Here is a 15,795-nt window from a genome sequence, read left to right as displayed (position 1 = left end):
CCTGGGCATTGGACTTGCAGGTGATTCTAAAGTAAGACCCGGGTCAAAAGCCACTGTAAAGTCAAAGTTGGGAAAATTGGAGTTTTAAATGTATGTCAATCTCCCCAAGTAATGCAAAAATTTCAAAAACATTTGGGAAAGTTATTTTAAAAGTATAATTTGATTATATTGTGCACATATTCAGACACTAATCACACACAGAGTTTAGAAGATGCTGGTTCCCACAGAAGTTTGAGTTGTGCAACCTATATAACTTCATGCTTTTATTATTCCTCCCAGAATACTTTTCGTGGATTTTTATCAAGAGCGTCTCTTCCAAGGAAGTTGCAGCATCTTGTGTTCCCATCAGTAGACCTGTGAGAACGCAGTTCTTCCATGTTCTCATCAGTGCTGGGTATTGGTCTTCCTAGGTTCAGCTTATGAAATCAGGGTGTACCTGGTAGCTTTAATGCTCCTTTCTCTATTTAGAGGATGGTATCTTTGTATATAGTATTTGTTCTAACCTTTTGCTCCACTCCACACTTTACATATTTTACTTATTTTCTTAAAAACTTTCTCTTGAGAATTTCAGACATGTATACAAAGAAATGTGACCATATACACGGTTCTAGTATGCTTCTTTGTTGCTGTAACAAAACACTGACCAAAACAACTTGAGGAGGAAAGGTTGTATTTCATCTTGCATTTCCAAGTACCAGTCCATCACTGAGAGAAGCCAGGTCAGGAACTCAAGGAAGGAACCTGGAGGCAGGAATTGAAACAGAGAAATGTTGCTTACTGTCTTATTTCCTTTGACTTGTTCAGCCATCATTCTTATATAACCCAGACTCTCTTGCCGGGGGATACCACTGCCCATTACGGGCTGGGCTCTCCCATATCAATTAACAACCAATAAAATGCCCCCACAGGCCAAACTGTTGGAGACAAAGCCTCAGTTGAGGTGGGTTCCCTCTTACCATATGTGTCAAGTTGATAACTGAAGCTATCTATGACATATATTCCCCACTCCTCCCTTCCAGTTCTATCCTCAGTGCATCCCCCCAAAATTTCATGGTATTTTTTAAATCATATAAGTGCTAAATCCAGTTGATACTCACCCATTTGAGCACGCGAGGTCACCCACTGGTGCATGTCACCTCATTGGTGGTCACACTGTAAAAATGCATGGTTCTATTCTCTCTCCTCCAGAAGCCACCTGAAAGTCCCTCGGAGAGGCATGGGGCTGGGAGACCTTCTGTCCCAGATGCAGTGTTCCACAGCTGCTGTGACTTCATTTCTTTGGTAGCTGTGCCATATCCAGAAGACAGCATTACACAGCACTCCTTCCCATTCTCTGTCTCTTACATTCTTTATGTCTTCTCTTTTGCTATCTCTCCTGAGCCTTGGTTGGAAATGGCAAGGCAGGGGCAGTTGACAGAGGTGTTCCACTCAGGGATGAACACCTTAGTCTCTTCTTCTTGGCACTCTGACCAGTTATGCATCTCTTCATTGACCTCTGCCCACTGACAAAAAAAAAAGAAAAGAAGAAAAAAGAAAAGAAAAGGTCTCAGACCAAGGTTGAGAACAGTCTGGGGGCAGGGGATTCCAGGAGTGGTCCTTTTGTACACTTTTAAAGATGGGTTGCTTAGTTTCTTAGTATTGATTTACACACACACACACACACACAAATTAATTCACCTTACCAAATAAATATTACATAAATATATGTATATAGTGTATACCATATATATATATATATGTTATTGAATTTTGTAACATTTGTTTGATAATTTCCAAATATCTCAGAATAAGGAGCCTCCTGGGAAACAGAAGACAAATTGCAATATGCAAACTCATAGCATCCTGTTGAGAGTTAAGTGCTTGAAGAATACCATGCATTTCATGGTGATACAGGCAATTCTATGTCTTTCTCACATATTGGGAGACTATGTTACTCAGAGTCAAGTAATTTTCCTTAACTCTAAGGCTATGGATGAACCTAACCCTACTACAGAAATCTGTATGGATAACATATTCTATATACTTCCCAACAAAGTACTTCATTCCCTTTTAGGTGTATGAGTGTTTTGCTTGAGTGTATATATGGACACTATGTGTGTTCAGCTCCTGGAGAGGCCAACTGAGGGCATTAGGGCCACTGGAACTGGAGTTAGAGATGGTTTAAGTCACCATGTTGGTGCTGGGACCCCAACTCAGGTCCTCTACAAGAGCAGCAAGTGATCTTAACTTCTGAGTCAGTCCTTCAGCCCTCAATAGTACAAAAAGGTTAACATTATTTTAGAAAATGAAAATTTGGTTCTTTCTTCCAAATTTTTAAAAATCAGAAAACATTTGCTTCCAAGCAATCTGGAGTATAAAGTTAAACTTTCCATGAGCTTTTTTTGTCAATAATTTCAAGTAACAAATACTTAAATGATCTCTGAAATTAAAAGCAATTAACAAGCCTACTAAGCTGTCTTATGAGGTATGTAGTCTTTTGGTCTACATATCTTTGGCCACGTGATTAAGAATAGCATACTAAGCTAATCAGTGTGGACATGTGAATGCTGATTGGCTGACTGACTCAGTCACAGAGGTATTGGTAACAGTGACTCCTGTAAAAGATTACTGCTTGGGATAAACTAATGTCACATGCATCATGTAGTCTGTGATGTTAGTACTTTGAGCTGACACTCTTATTATTTTCAGACATTATGGACAATTTCCAGGAGGTCACTAGAACCTTGGTAGATTGCCCAGAGAGTCATCACTGTTCTGGTGGGCTGTCAGCTAACCAAATTCAGAATCTCCACCCAAATGAACGACACAAGAGGACACCTCTGGTTTCTATCCACTCTCGTATGTCCAACCACAGGCCGAGAAAGAAATTAGAGCAACATCACCCTTTACAATAGCCACTGGTAACATAAAACACCTTGAGGTAACTCTAACCAAACAGGTGAAAGACCTGTATGACAAGAACTTTGAGTCATTGGAGAAAGAAATTAAAGAAGATACCAAAAAATGGAAAGATCTCCCATGCTCTTGGACAAGTATGATCAAAATAGTAAAAATGGCAATCTAACCAAAAGCAATCTATAGATTCAATGCAATCCCTATCAAAATCCCAGCACAATTCTTCACAGACCTTGAAAAGACGACTTTATATGGAAAAACAAAAGACCCAGGATAGCCAAAACAACCCTGTACAATAAAAGAACCTCAGGAAGTATCACCATCCCTGACCTCGAGCTGTACTATAGAGCTATAGTAATGAAAAAGCTTGGCACTGGCACAAGAACAGACTGGTAGACCAATGGAATTGAATTGAAGACCATGATATTATCTTAATTTATTAAATAATTATTTTTAGTTGCCTGTTGCTATTCTAATGGGAGAAGGAAAGAAATAGAGAGTGTGGATTTGGCTGGCTGGGGAGGTGGGAGAGGACCTGGGAGTAGCTTGGTGAGAGGAAACCATGATCAGAAATACATCATATGAAAAAGAATCTATATTCAATTTTAAAAATCGAAAAGACCCATATGAAAATATATTATTTTATGAGTTTCCTTAAAAACATGTATTAGACAACACAAGGTAGTAATGTCCTCCCAAACGGCCATTTACTAGCTAACAAAAATCATAGTGCCAGGAGTGGGAAATCTCCTGAGTTGTTGTAAAGGAGTGGATTCCTAGAGACTACCCAAACTTTATAGGCTATTGTCATTGCTACAGTATGCTTCCTAGAGGCTGTGGGTCAGACTCTACTGCTGAAAACCCACATACTTTGTACTGCAACTATCCTCCCTGAGGACTAGCTCTCATAGAATCAGAAGGAGTTATGCAAGATTCCAATGAAGAAAAGCAACCATTAGTCCTACCCAGCTGTAAAGCCTACAAACTGTAACAAGGATTGGTCTGGAAAGATATTCCCAATGGTGCAGTAGTGGCACTTTATTTTGGGGGGGCAACCAATAGCTGTCTAATTGAACTTATGACCTGCTCAGTAGGATGGAACTCACACCTGGTACTGTGTACCTAGCTAACTGCCTGTAGACAGAGTGACCATGGACCTTAGAGGAGAACCTACTACTGTCAGTTTCCTAAACGAATATAATTTCTAACTACATCATGGACACTTATCCATATATCCTCACCCCTTATCTTTATATCTCTCACCCCTAATCAAAGAAGCTTCTATGTGCAACAGAGGGAGATTATTACAAAGATGAGTGACCTTGTGGAGTCCAATCCCAACCAACACATCATCAACACATCTACACTGAAGCCCAGTGAAAATTATACAAGAGAAGTCAGGAAGATTGTAAGAGGACATGACTAGAATACTTGCTATAAGATAGCATTTTCTAAATCTCAACAGTGTGATTGCCTAAGCAAGATCTGTAAAATCACAATACCAGCTTACTCAAATGAGGAAACTTTCCCAAGGCCACATTCCTAGATGAAAAGTGACAGGCAATAAATACCTGTTGAGAGAGAGGGTAGAGTCAGTTTTTTCCAAGGAGAGTTCTCTGAGAGGTTGTCCAGTCCCAAGTGATCAACTCTAAATTCATGTGCATATGAGCAACACTAAATAGATGAGAGAGAGAGAGAGAGAGAGAGAGAGAGAGAGAGAGAGAGAGAGAGAGAGAGAGAGAGAGAGAGTAACTGAAGAGGTCATGAATTTGAAAGGTAGTAGAGGGAAATGTTAGAGGAGCTGGAGGCAGAGAGGGAGGGGGAAATAATATGGACATAGTACTCATGTATGTAGTTCTCAAAAAAATTTAAATTAGAAAGGAGACAAAAGAATTGCTTCACTTCCCAATAAATATTTGTGCAAAGTAGGGAAAAGCATTAATCTCAATGGAGTCTCCGTGGCAAGGAAGTCTCTGTATTTCAAAGCAGCGTTTCTGATGTGAACACAGGCCCTATTGATGAGATTAAGACTTTAGGGTAACCTGGAATGTGGTGACACTCTTAGGCAATCTCAATTTAGGAAGCCTTTGGAGAGACACGTCAGAGAAGAGAAGACATGTGTGAGGATGGTGGGAGTAACCCATTCACGCTCTCATCACTGCCTTGGAGCTGTGAGTTCTATGCTTTGGGGGAGTAAAAGGGGGCAAGCTAACTCCTCTTACCCGGGAGCTACAGAGGGAAGAGAGAACCTCAAAGGCTATAGTTCTGAGAAAGGACTCCAGAGCGCTAACAACTCCCTTGTGATACATTTGTTGTGCAGTTTCTCCAAGAATCCCTTGATCCAGGTTGTCATTTTCACTCTTCCTAGACCCGGCTGATGATTTCAATGATCGCTCCACAATAATCCTTGGGCCCTGGTTCTGATCAGCAGTCTAGATGTTTGTTTCATTCTTAAGATATTCCCTTGATTGGTTCCTGGTTCCATATCCATATTTTGCATTTTTTCCCTGAAAGAACAGCATTTGCCATATGCCATATCAATCCTATAATTGAGCCCGTCCTTTCACATCTGACTGTACGGCTGAAAGCAATCCTTGGGTCATTTGTGCTCTTTTTTAAAAATTATGTGTTTTCTGTGGGTGGGTTTCTGTACTCCAGTGCAAGCAAGATCCTTGAGTTTGTGTTATCCACACGTGAGCAGGCATGCTGAATCAACAGATAGTCATTTATACCTTGCATTATCCTCATTGGAAAATGAAATGACACAAAGTCCATATTAGCAAATTCTAAACCCATGAAGTGGGGGATTTACAGACTGAGTGGTTGGCAATATTACTTCCTTACAAACACTTTAGGGTTTTTAAATTATTATTTGCAGATTTCACCCATGGGTACACTACCCCTTACTCACACCATTTCCATCACCCCATCTAACTCCTCTCATGATTTCCCAACTATCTCAAATCTATGACCTATTCTTCTCTGCTTGCTGTGTACAGAGAAACTTCCAGGTCAACCTTAACATTCATAGGCATCCGTGGACCTCATACTTCAATTTAACATTAGTGTTGACTTTAGAGGAAGCAGAAATGAATTTACACTGAAATCTTAATTAAGTGAACCACTTCCCTGACAAGGCATTATTTTGCTTAGCCAAAAAACTAGTACCGCCTAGCAAGAAGACGACTGTCCAAAGACAACAAGACTTGGCTGATGACGTGCGCCAGGTCAGCTCCAGGTTTCCAGCAGTGTTAATCGATCATCTAAGCGTCGCTTGACATTTCACAGGCACGTAACTGGAACTCTAAGTGACTCGAACTCTTCTTCTCTGGCACTGTCCAACATTCTCAGACTTTCTTACCTCCATTTTCAGTCCAATAAATTGGAAACTCACCAGTCTCAAAGTATCAGGCCTTCCTTCAACTTGGCTCCCCTTCAACTGAATGTATAGTTACACAAATGGGGGGGGCACACAAGGGGTGTGGACTCCACAAACAGGGTTTTCCGGTGACTCCCTCTTTTTGTTTTTTTGTTTGTCGGTTTTCATAAATGTAAAATAATAACATAAGTTTTCACGACTTTAAGCAGATAAACCAGAAAAATATTTAAAAAGAAAATGATTGGGAGTCAATTTGGTAAGGTAGATATCGTTTTTTAAGTCATGGCCAAGTGGGAGTTAAATGACTTTTGTATAATAGGAGTTGATTTTAATTAATGACCTATAGCTCTATGCCATACAATCCTTTGTTATATTAAAATCCAAAGTCCCCAAATAGAATCCTAAAAAGAATGAAATAGAAAATAAAACTGTCTGAGGTATGTGTACTCATTAGTTATGTCTGTGTGAATGTTTGTGAGTAGTGTGGAAAGGTGTGTGTGTGTGTGTGTGTGTGTGTGTGTGTGTGTGTTCAGGGATAGGGTCACAAGGACAGAGAAGGACCTTAGGACAGTCCGTGTGGTAGCAACAAGGATGTTTGTTTTTTTCTATCTTTAAATTTCATGTCTCAAATTTCCAATACAACATCTTAAAATGCTTTAGGATATTTTTTTTAAAGCTGAGTTGATTTTAACATTTCAAAACTAGACCTCCCAATAAAAATGCAGGAGCCTAGCTGAGTTTTTAGATCAATTGTTTTAGCTGTACATTTATCATTAATAATGCAAGGACTTATTTATACTAAAACTGTTATTGCTATTTAGCTGTGGTTCAGATCTAACTGGGTGTCCTGGATTTTTAACTTGCAAAATCTGGTAACCAAATACTTAAGAAAATATATGAGAGTCATTCTTTCCAAGCCGTTTAGTAGGGCACGGGTTGATTGTGCTATGGAAAGTGAAAGAAGGCCACTTTGACAACATTCTGTGTGTGGACACCAAGAACTTGTGCGCCTGATTTTTGACTTTTTCTACTTATGTGTTAATGGACATTCCCTCTCCAAACTCACTTGCAGAGAGGACGCCACATTTCACTCACTCTCTTATCCTTGGAGACAAAAGCTTTGAAAAATTAGGACCATGTTTGAGTCCTAGATACAGTCAAGTATGCTCTGCAGCAAAATGCTATGCATTGTTTCAAGCTGACCCCACCGCACCCCCTCCTCTTTGGGAGAAAAGTACACCATCTTAAACCAAAGCACACTTCGGCAGGCTCCCTGTGCTTGTCTGGTGCCAGCAGCCACAACAGAAGCCTTTCATCTCCGCTTCAAAGTGTGGCAGAAGGAGTGTGGGGGATGGGAGCAGCGAAGGCGGGGGGGGGGGCAAGTCGAAAGCAAAGAGAGAGAGAGAAACAAACAAATAACAAACAAACAAACAAACGGAGGAGAATGCATGGAGCAGGTCATGGGAGGAATGTCCTGACTGTCAAGCATCATGTCCCTTTGGCTGGGCTGCCCACTTCAAGGTCTGCCCAGTTTTCCCTCTTGTATATTTTTTTGTTGCTGCCACTTCCCATGCTGGGAAGATTCTTGTCATCCCTCACATATTTTATCCACAGAAAAAGCTGCCCTGCCCTGTGCTTGGCGATTGAGGCTGTGCCCCTGGTGTGCCACTCTATCAGAGGTTCCCAAGGCTGTCTAGCCTGGGAAAAGCTGGATGGACACGTTCCAAAATCAGCATTACACGCGGTATTGTTCTTACTCTCCCTGATTAGAGTGCACACAATGAAAACAACAGCAACAGCCTCATTTGCTAACCCTCCTCCCAGCACAAGGCAGTTCTTAGTCTGTTTTTCTTTCTCTGGATCTTCCTAAAGTTAACTGCTTCAGTGCTGGGGGCAGTCCCAGACCTCAAGTTTCTTTGTGACTGTGAGTACCGGGGCACAGGGAGACAGGCAGCCTTGCCCTCTGGGAAATCTGGGCAGAGTTAACTAATGGTGTGAAAAAAAAATCAAAAGCTGTGTGTGGTGCCGCTGGGCCAGCTATGGGCACACATTCCAGGAGAGTACTCTGTAGCCCTGAGGTGGGCTAGGCTCTCTCAATGTCCCCTTTGTAGTGGGGTCAGATGGAAGAGGTGGCTTCTGGTTGTCTTACTCTTAAAAGTCACAAAAGCCAGCCTGCACTACTGCTTAGGTGGGCTTAATTGTTCAGTTCTCATTATCTACCCAGGGCTCTTCTCAAACATCTTTGGGAAATCTGAATACTATGTTTATTTGTCTTTACAAGTATGTGAGGAAGTTAGGTGAGAAATATCGTTTTTCTTTTTGCTTTTAAAGATGAGCAAATTAGAATAAACATGAGAGAGAGGGGAGGGCAGAGAGCAGGAAGGAAGGGAGGAGAGGGTAATGATGTGAGGCGTATGCTGTCTTTATTTAAAATAGTCGCAGAAAGTTCCATTGCAACTGAAGGTACTGACTGGGCCTCTGGTTCACACTGTAGTTACTGACCTGACATTTATCTAAAGGTGTGAGGAGATGGGGAGTGGAGGTGTAAATGTATCCGTGCACTCAGATGATTTCAAATTAGCTTCTCTTTCAGATCCAAATATCTACTCTGGCTTTGGTCATATCCGTTTTTGTCTGGTCACATTGGGGAAGAGTTTGACCACCTTAAAAATCCTTTTGAATTCTTTCCTCCTGATACCTCCTTGCAAACACTGACCTTTTTTTTATCATTTCTTTGGTTTTTGCTTTTTCAAAATGTCATGTAACTAGAATAATAAAGTTTGTAACCCTTTCAGACTTCTCTCATTAAATAGTATGCACCTTTTCATGACTTGATAGTTAATTTCATTTTACTGCTGAACAGTATCCCCTATGCTTGGTTGTAACTTTTTTTTTATAAAATTACTGACAGACATTCTTGTTACTTCTAAGCTTTGACAACTAAGGGTAAATTTTGTGTGAATGTAAGTTTCAGTTCTTTTTAGTGTGTATCAGGGAGCATGACTGCTGGAGTATATGATAAGAGTATACTCAACTTTGGAGGAAAGTGCCAAATTCTATTCTAAAGCATCTATAACCTGTTGCATTCTGATGAACAGTGAGTTGGCATTCTTCTTCATGTACTTAATTCCTCTTAATGTACTTAATTCCTCTTAATTGTTGCTTGCATTTGTGTCTTAAGTGTTCTAAATTTTGCTCATCTTTCTCTGTAGCCAGTGATATTTCATTTGGAGTAACCCTGATAGAAATGATACTGTGCTTTGAATTTCAAGTTTCACTTTTTGCTTACAGGTATCAAACAGAGCCTTTTTATCTGATACCTTTGAGTCCTACAGTTCTGCTTTTGTTACTTCAGTTCTAAGGGGGGGATTTTGTTTGTTTGCTTTCATTTTTGTCAAATATTTCAGTTTTTCTACTTGTAGTAGCATGTCACCTGAAAGTAAAACAGTTTTATGTCTTCCTTTGGGATCTGTGTACCTTTTATTTCCTTTTCTTGTTTTAGTGGATTAGACCAGTGAACAGCAGTGGCGAGAAGGGACAACGTTCCCTCTTCCCAAGCCTAAGTCAGGTTCCTCTCGCTAACCTGAGCTTTCTGTAGACAGTCTTTGCACAGTGTGGTTGTTTCGACACCTAGTTTGCAGAGACATTTTATTATGAATAGGTATTGGGTATTGTCAGATTTTTATGCATTTATTGATATCACTAGGTGACATCACTTCGTTAGCCTGTCAATGTAACGGTTACCAGAATTGACTTACTAATGTCCAGCTAGCTTTGCCCAATTCTGATAAATCCCTCTAGCAAACATGTAACCAGGAAAACACTGTTGACGTTGATTTATTAATATTTTTGCTGAGGATCTCTGTGTCTATATTCATGATTTGTACTAATAGGTATTTTTTCTTTTCTTATACTGTTTCCCTTTATTTTTTCTTTTCTTTTTTCCTTTTTTTGTATTAGAGTGGTACCTGGGAATGAGCTAGGAAGCACTTGCTTGGCTTTTATCTTCTCTGACAGTTTAAGAAGACTTGGGATAGTTCCCCCTCAAACGTTTGGTAGAATTTAACAACGAACCCCTATTTCTGTTTTGAAAAGTTCTTTATTATTAAATCAACTTCATTAATAGATGTGGGTCTATTAAGATTATTTCTTGTGAAAGTTTTGATACATTGAATCTTTCAAGGAATTGGTATATTTTATGTAGCTTATCCATTTTAAAGGATGACAGTTACTTCTAGTGTGTGTGTGTGTAAGTGTGGTATGTGGTAATGTGTGTGTTTGTGGTGTGTATGTAGGAATGTACTCAATTGTGTTTGTATGTGTATAGAGGCAGAGAATATTGGCTATCCTCTATCACTATCTACCTTATATCCACGAGATAGGGGCTCTCAGAGAACCTGGACATCTTGTATGTTTTTTGGCTTTGTTGCTCACCAGCAAACCCAGTTTTTTTTTTTGTTTCTCTCTCCTTCCACCATTACTGGTATCACAGATGCACACAGACACACCCTCCTTTCAACATGAGCGATAGACACGCAAACTTAGGTCCCTAATCTTGCACAGTGAGTATTAGATCCAGTGAACCATCTCCCCAGATCCAAATATTCCTTTTTATTTTATTAATGCCCATGGAAGTTTATTTATGCCATTTCTTTAACTTGCTTATGGTCTTTTGAGACAAGCTCTCAACTAGGTAGCCCTATCTGGCTTGGAACTAACTAGCTACAGTAGACCAGGCTGGCCTTGAACTTGCTGTGATCATTCCAGTCTCTACCGCCAAAGTGAATGTAGGTCTGCAGCATTGTGCCTGGCTCTCTCCTTGATTTCTAATTCTACTAATATGTGTTTTCTTTTCTTTTTTTACTTAGTTAATTTAGCTAGAGGCTTGTTAATTTATCTTGTTAAGGAATCAGATTTGGTTTCATTTATGTTTTCTGCTTTCAAATTCGTTGGTGTCTGTAGTAATTTTTATTATTCATTTCTTTATGTTTGATTTGCATTTCTTTTCCTAGTTTCTTAAATTGGGAACTTAGATTATTGGTTTTATGTTTTCACTATGAAAACAGTTCTTTTTTTTGAAACACTTATATATTTAAATTAGAAACAAGCTTGCTTCTCATGTCAGTCCCAGCTCCCTCTCCCTCCCCTCCATGCATGCTCTCTCCCACCAACTCCCCCAGCCCCCCACCCAATCCCCACTCCATTCCCCAGGGAGGGTAAGGCCCTCCATGGGGGATCTCTAGAGTCTTTCATTTCGTTCCAGGCAGGACCCAGGCCCTTCCCCAAGTGTCCAGATTGAGAAAGCATCCCTCATTGTGTGATGGGTACCCAAAGTCCATTTGTATGCCAGGGGTAAATACTCCATAGATTGCCTAGGTCTCCTCACTGACACCCACATTCAGTGGGTCTGGATCAGTCCCATGCTGGCCTCTCAGCCATCAGTCTGGGGTCCAAGATCTCCCCCTTGTTCAGGTCAGATGTTTCTCTGGGTTTCACCAGCCCAGTCTTGACCCTTGCTCATCACTCCTCCCTCTCTGTCACTGGGTTCCAGGAGTTCAGTTCAGTGTTTAGCTGTGGGTGTCTGCCTCTGCTTCCGAATGTCACTGGATGGAGGTTCTGTGAAACCAGTTCTTAAGTACTGATTCCATTGTTCTCAAATATGTCAGATTTTTTAAAATCTTTCTTTTCCTGGTTTTTAACTTTCATAGTTTTTCTCAAAATAAATCAGTAAAGACATTTGGTTTCTCATATGCCATACTGGGCCTTACTAATCTTGTGAATGCCAACTTAAAACCAAATCTGGTTGAATTTGAGTAGTTACTGATTTGAAAAATATCTTTATGATATTAACTGGATTTTTGTATTTCATTTTTAATTTTACTCTCAAAATTTTAATAAACTTAAGTATAAATTAAATAAACTAAGCTGTTGATCTTTAAAGTTCCATGCCATCCAAATATAATTTTCCAAGAAGGAGTATGTATAGTGGGTGTTAGGGCTTGGGGATGGTTTAGTAAGTGAAAGAAAAAAGAAAAAAAATCAAAACAATTGCCATAGCTGTGCTTGAATTTTTGCATATGCCAGACTAATATTCTAGTCTTTTTGTCATTTAATATATGTTGTATTATGAAAATAGAGGTCAGAATTATGAACCAGAGGGACTATAAGACATTATTTTTTTCTTCATTGTACTATAGTTCGAATTTATGACTTCATTGAAATGTACCAAAGAGCAATGAAGAAATTTGAACAAATTGATATGCCATGAGGCTTAACTATTTTACTTGAGGTTTCTTATAATTCAGTGTGTTAATATATTCCATGAATATTGCTAGTCTGAAGGCCTATTCAACATACACAGATATACAACTTTAAGTTGAGCAGGACTTTAGCACAGATGCAGAGACCGAAGTTATTTGCTCTGTTCATTGTGGTTGTTCGAAGACCAAACATTGTCTACATTTTATGAGCTGGGCTGGAGACTGGCCATGAATTCACCTCTAGCCTAGTCAGAAAGATGAAAGGCTGGTGTTTACCTTTGAGTCACTAGCCTTGACTTTTTAAGTACTTTTAGGGCACAACTCAAATAGGGAATGACCCTAAGCTTTGTAAGCTTGTAGAAATACAGCATTTTAGTGCTGTTCTGAACAGCCTTCTCCTGGATGAGACCCAGTGACATCCTTTTGCAGCTCGAATCAATAAAGATCCACAGCGTTACTATTTAGAAGCTCATCCCTTGTTTATTCATACAGGTGGTAAGGCTTCCACCCTGTCCCCATCCCGTTCTTCTCCATGAGGCCAGGTATGTGACATAACTTTATTTTGTATAACGATGTTAGTCAATGAAAGTTAGGATACACATACATTTTCAAGAGTAATTTCCCTTCTTCAGTTAAAGTGGTAGTCAGTGTCTTTTTATAACTAGCTATGTATTCTCAGTGTTACAAAAGACAAACATTCAAAATAGCCACAAACAAAACCTCAAACAAATCAAAAACCTTATGAATTGTGCCACTTGCTTAAAACATGATTTTCCTTCACATGGAAGGCCTCACCCATTCTATGGAGCAGAAAAGGGAGGGGATGAGGGGCATGGGGGGCATGGGAGGATGGGAGGGTGAGGGAACTGGGATTGATAAACAAAATAAGATTGTTTCTAATTTAAATAAAAAATACTAAAAAAGATTTCTCAGTGAAACATCAAGATGAAAAATTGTAGGATTTTATACGAGACAGGCATTGACAGTGTGTTTAAGAGCAGTTGAATGGGTTGTGGTTTCCCAGGTTTTAATTGTCTCTTTTGTAAGAAATACTCCACTGTTTATTCCTGAAGACAGTAATGGAGAAGCTGTAACAGCCTGCAATTTCATTGGCTCTTTTTTACTCCCAAACTCTCTGAACGCAAGTGTTTTCTTTGGAATGATTTTATACCCTCACACAGTACCACTAGCATTCCTTTCCTGGAAATAGAATTGCTTATTGATGCTCACATTAATATTTACTTTTTAAAAAATTATTCATTATTTGATAATTGCATACAGTATATTTTCATCATATTTGCTCCCAAGCCCTCCTCTTGACTCCTTTAAGGTATGTTCTCACCTCCCTACTCCTCACTAACTTCGTGTCCTCTTTGTCATTTTAAACTTAATAATTCATTGACTAATTGGTGCTATCCATATACTTCTGGGTGTAGAGACATCCACAGGAGTGTTACGGATGACTAGGAGCCACATTCTTAGAGAAAACTGACTCTTCCTCCTCCAGAGACTGGCAGCTGTCCACAATTAGGGGTGGGAGCTCATGAGCTCATCTCCCTCTCCAGGCTGGCTTGTTAACTGGGTTAATCTTGTTCAGGCAACCACAGCGCCAGTGTGTTCATGAGTGCAGCAGTCCTGTGACGCCCATACTGTTTTGCTCCAGTCCTTGCTGACCCTTGGATCTTACAGTATTTCTGTCCATTCTTTCATGATAGTCCTTGATCCTTGGAAAGAGGGGGTGGCTGAGTGTTCCACAGTCACCTATTCTCTGTGCTTTGACTAGTTGTGAATTTTTTTCACTAATCACCATCCACTGCTCTCTCTCTCTCTCTCTCTCTCTCTCTCTCTCTCTCTCTCTCTCTCTCTCTCTCTCTCTCTCTCTCTCACACACACACACACACCAAACAAAAAACTTCTCTGTTGGTCTCTGCAGATAGAAAGAAAAGACTCTAGAGAGAAGTTTTAACACTGTATCCATCAGGTAAAATAATAGTAAGAGGTTCTCCTCTGGATTCTGTGAGCTTACCAATCATACATAGGTTCTTGACCAGATTTGTGTTACAAGGCATGTGCTTCCTCCTAAATAAAGGACTTTAAGCCAAGTCAGAAAGTGGTTGGTTGCTCCATAACACTCATGCCGCATATCACATTGCAGTAGTGATTACCTCAGTTCGTAGGGCTTGATGGCTTTTTCCCTCAGCAGTTTGCATAGCACCTTCCCATATCATGGGACAGCAGAGAGGAAGCTTCCTGATCAGTTCTGACTTGATTTCCTCATGTCCAGTGGCCAAAGAGTATGGTGTCTTAAGTAGTAGGCTCTTAACCACAAAGTTCTGGTGGGCAACTAAAAGCAATGACAATATCTTATACTGTTTTCAGGATTCCTGAGTCATCTCTAACCAAAAATTCAATACCTCTCATATTAGTGTTTCAAACTGTCCCTTCCTGAGCATAACCTAGATAGTCCCAATGCAGAGAACTTCCTGTTCCTAAGTTCTGCATATCCTTAATTGTCCCAAACATATATTGGCTGTTGGAAACACAAATTCAGGGAATAAAGCAGCATTATTTGAGCTAGAAACTTAGGGACAATCTATGTCAACTTTTCTACCTCTCATAACTGATGAGAAAATTAAATGGAGAAATTTATAAGCATGATCAATTAAATATACCCAATTTTTAAATTTATTTTACTATATAAAAACTGTCTACAGTGAGATTTATTGAACTTTATTGGTTTATACTGTAGTGCATAAGGATGGAATTACTTTTGGCTACAGCTCTATATGAGATGCTACTTTTGAAGCTAAGAGAATTTCTCACAGATAGACATACAAAAATAATTAAAACTTAGCAACAGATGTATTCATGTCTTACTCTTTCCCTTAAAAGGTATGATAATTAAAACAATAAGAAAAACTTATCACAATTATAAAGACTAGAGGTCAAAAATGTTGGCATAATGTTGGCATGGCCATGCTTCCTTAGTGGAGATCTTTCTCAACTCCTCCTAACTTCTGGTAGTGGCCATCATCTGTGGACTTTATTGACTAGCAGCTATGTCATTCAAGTGTCAATTCATCTTTAACGGCATTTTCCCCAAGTTTCTTCACATGGTCATCTTTTGCTTGTATGGACCCATTAATACTGGATCAGGAGTTACCTTAAGCCCTAATCAGCTCACCTCGATTGCATCTCAAAGAGCCTTATTCCTAAATTAGAGTACAAGAGTTTTGGACTTCAGTGTATCTTAAAGGAGGG

Source organism: Mesocricetus auratus, unplaced genomic scaffold, assembly GCF_017639785.1.
Source record: "Mesocricetus auratus isolate SY011 unplaced genomic scaffold, BCM_Maur_2.0 Super-Scaffold_100018, whole genome shotgun sequence".
In the NCBI taxonomy this organism is placed as follows: Eukaryota; Metazoa; Chordata; class Mammalia; order Rodentia; family Cricetidae; genus Mesocricetus; species Mesocricetus auratus.
This window is presented reverse-complemented; position numbering follows the sequence as displayed.